We start from the raw sequence: 4,063 nt of genomic DNA, 5'->3' as shown, positions 1-4,063 counted from the left end.
TGTAAAAATATTCTTTAAAAAATCCACGCCTTGTCTATGTAAACCTTGTAAAAATATTCTTTAAAAAATCCACGCCTTGTCTATGTAAACCTTGTAAAAATATTCTTTAAAAAATCCACGCCTTGTCTATGTAAACCTTGTAAAAATATTCTTTAAAAAATCCACGCCTTGTCTATGTAAACCTTGTAAAAATATTCTTTAAAAAATCCACGCCTTGTCTATGTAAACCTTGTAAAAATATTCTTTAAAAAATCCACGCCTTGTCTAAGTAGGCCTTGTAAAAATATTCTTTAAAAAATCCACGCCTTGGTAAGTCCTTGTAAAAATATTCTTTAAAAATCCACGCCTGTTGGTCGTTAGAATCCTTGTAAAAATATTCTTTAAAAAATATTCTTGGTCGTTAGAGTCCTTGTAAAAATATTCTTTAAAAATCCACGCCTTGTCTATGTAAACCTTGTAAAAATATTCTTTAAAAAATCCACGCCTTGTCTAAGTAGGCCTTGAAAAAATATTCTTTAAAAATCCACGCCTTGTCTAAGTAGGCCTTGAAAAAATATTCTTTAAAAATCCACGCCTCGTCTAAGGCCTTGAAAAAATATTCTTTAAAAAATCCACGCCTTGTCTAAGTAGGCCTTGAAAAAATATTTATTAAAAAATCCACGCCTTGTCTAAGGCCTTGAAAAAATATTCTTTAAAAATCCACGCCTTGTGAAGCTAGGCCTTGAAGAAATATTCTTTAAAAAATCCACGCCTTGTGAAGCTAGGCCTTGAAGAAATATTCTTTAAAAAATCCACGCCTTGTGAAGCTAGGCCTTGAAGAAATATTCTTTAAAAAATCCACGCCTTGTCTAAGTAGGCCTTGAAAAAATATTCTTTAAAAAATCCACGCCTTGTCTAAGTAGGCCTTAAAAAAATATTCTTTAAAAAATCCACGCCTTGTCTAAGTAGGCCTTGAAAAAATATTCTTTAAAAAATCCACGCCTTGTCTAAGTAGGCCTTAAAAAAATATTCTTTAAAAAATCCACGCCTTGTCTAAGTAGGCCTTGAAAAAATATTCTTTAAAAAATCCACGCCTTGTCTAAGTAGGCCTTGAAAAAATATTCTTTAAAAAATCCACGCCTTGTCTAAGTAGGCCTTGAAAAAATATTCTTTAAAAAATCCACGCCTTGTCTAAGTAGGCCTTAAAAAAATATTCTTTAAAAAATCCACGCCTTGTCTAAGTAGGCCTTGAAAAAATATTCTTTAAAAAATCCACGCCTTGTCTAAGTAGGCCTTAAAAAAATATTCTTTAAAAAATCCACGCCTTGTCTAAGTAGGCCTTGAAAAAATATTCTTTAAAAAATCCACGCCTTGTCTAAGTAGGCCTTGAAGAAATATTCTTTAAAAAATCCACGCCTTGCCTAAGGCCTTGAAAAAATATTGTTTAAAAAATCCATGCCTTGTCTAAGGCCATGAAAAAATATTCTTTAAAAAAATCATGTCTTGTCTAAAGCCTTGAAAAAATATTCTTTAAAAAATCCACGCCTTGTCTAAGGCCTTGTAATAATATTCTTTAAAACTCTACGCCTTGCCTGCCTTTGGAAAAAGTATTCCTTAAATAAATATTCTTCTTTGCGTATGACAGTTGCGATATATAATACGCAGCCTTGGAACTAATCAATATTAGTCATGCGTTAGGGCTTCCTCAGGCACATCAGATACAGGAAAATGTATTTTTTCTAACGGATTATCACTTCAAAACCTCAGAACATGTTAGAATGCCAAGTTACCACAACCCACGCCTAAGGCTTATAAAGTCCCAGATTTTCTGTTAGTCATGGCCTATGCCTCTTGGAGTCTTGGAAGATTTTTGAAACGAAGCTTGTGGCTCTTAAAGTTTTTTTTTTTTAATTCACTACTACGTCTTTTCATGGCTTTAAATATTTTTTTACTGGCTTATGATTTTTCGAGGTCTTAGAGATTTTTTTATCCACTTCTATAGCCTATGGAGGCCTTATATATTTTGTTAGAGATCCAAGATTTTTTAGCTCATCAAGGGGTTAGATATTTTTAATCCACACCAGTGGCTTTTAGAGTCCTTAGAAATCTGTTTAATACGGCTCAATAGTTCTGGGAAGCCTTACAGTTTTTTAGTCCACACTTATAGCTATTGGAACCCCAGGGATTTGTTTAATCCTTGTCTATGATTCTTGGAGCCCCAGAGATTTTTTTATTCATGAAGTACCAGAAGTTTTTTTGTCCTGGTCTATACCTCTTGGAGACTTTAAATATGTTTAATCAAATCCTGTGGCTCTTGGAGGTCCTAGAGATTTTTTTAATTCGCTACAACATTTATTCATGTCCTCCAACTTTTTTTACTCTGACATGTGACTTTTGGAGGCCTTAGAGATTTTTTATCTACGTCTAGAACGCATGTATTTTTTTTTATTCAAGGCTATGGCACTTAGAGAGCCTATAGATTTTTTATCTTACGGTTTTAGCTCATCATGGCCCTAAAACACTTGATTTTTTATCCCCCGCTCTTGGATGTCCTATCCATTGTATAATCTACGACATTGGATATTAGGGTCATAGAGATCGTTTTAATACACAATTATGACTTTTGGAAGCTCTAGATATTATTTTTATCCACATCTATGTCCCTTGGATTATGGATGTCTTACATATTTTTAAATTCACGTCTATGGTTCTTATAGGCGTTATATATTTTTCTATTCTTTCTATTCTATTCATGCCTTTGGCTCAAGGAGGCCTTAGATCTTTCTAATATAAGCCTATGGATACTGGAGGTCTCACAATTATCTGCCCCTATGGATCTTGAAAGATTTAGGATTTTTAATCCAGGATTATAGCTCTTAGACTTAGATATATTTTAATCTACCCCAGCAGCCTTGGGAACCGTAGAGTATTTTTAATTTATGCCTATGGATCTTGGATATTAATTAGATATAATTTATAATCCACGCTCATGGATCCTGTGGATGTCTAAAACAATTTTCCAATCTACGACTATGACTCAAGACTTTTTGCCCCACTTGGATGCTTTATGAATCATAGTGCCCTTTGAGATTTTTAAATCTAAACTATTGGCTCTTATAGACCGCAGAATAAATGTTAAGCCATATCTATGTTTTTAGAGGACCTTGACATGTTTTATCCACACCAATTGGAGCCTTAAAAAATAATGATATATGATTTGTTATGTCTGATCCTTTATAGGGTACCCCATAATCGACCTCACCATCTATAGCCATTTTTTGTTAGTTTTTAATTCATTTTTTTTGTAATAAAAATACTTTTTTAATTTACTAGAGCATACTCTTGTTTGTTTTTTTTTTGTGCTTGCTGTTGTTGCACTCAATGCGTGTCGTAGTCCGACCTTGTACCATTTGGTTAGGAATTTGTCACAGATTGCTTTCAATTTTTGCCTCAGCTATTTTTTTCACCTTCGTTCGTTCCGCTTCTTGTACCCTGGCTGACTGGTTGGCTGCCTTGTTGGTTGGTCGGATGCCTGTGTACTGTTTTTTTTTTTTGACATTGAATTGCAGTGATGTGAAAATAAAGGATCTTTGGTATTGGATACTGAAAACAGAGGGGCTTCAAATTAAATGCGTTTTGTATGCGTGTGTGTGTAGGTTTCTTTTTTTCATTTTTTTTTTTTGGTTGGGGAGTAATATTTTAATTGCCTATATGATGGCCTGGGTAGCCTATGTCACAATTCCATTTGGAAAATGGATTTTTGATGTTGCTGTTATTTATTGTTGAAATAAAAATTCGAATGGTCGACATTTACAAAATATTTTAATGGACATTATTTTGGGGTTTATTTTCAGATGTGCGGTTTCACTTGAGAGCTATTTGGGTAAGTAATTTTCGTGCATAAAACATTCCAAAACAAAAAATTGAAATATCAAAGATTTTTATGTTATTTATGAAAAAAATATGTGATACTAAATAAAAAAAACATAATTTTTTTAAATCAAAAATATAATTGAACAAAGAGTCCACGTCTTAGGTTGCTGTTGGACAAATATATTTTTTTGAAAAATAAAAAATTTCAGAA

The sequence above is a fragment of the Musca vetustissima genome, unplaced genomic scaffold, assembly GCF_032173495.1.
Source record: "Musca vetustissima isolate MV318-11 ecotype Yass unplaced genomic scaffold, APGP_CSIRO_Mvet_v1 utg71570, whole genome shotgun sequence".
Lineage (NCBI taxonomy): Eukaryota > Metazoa > Arthropoda > Insecta > Diptera > Muscidae > Musca > Musca vetustissima.
This window is presented reverse-complemented; position numbering follows the sequence as displayed.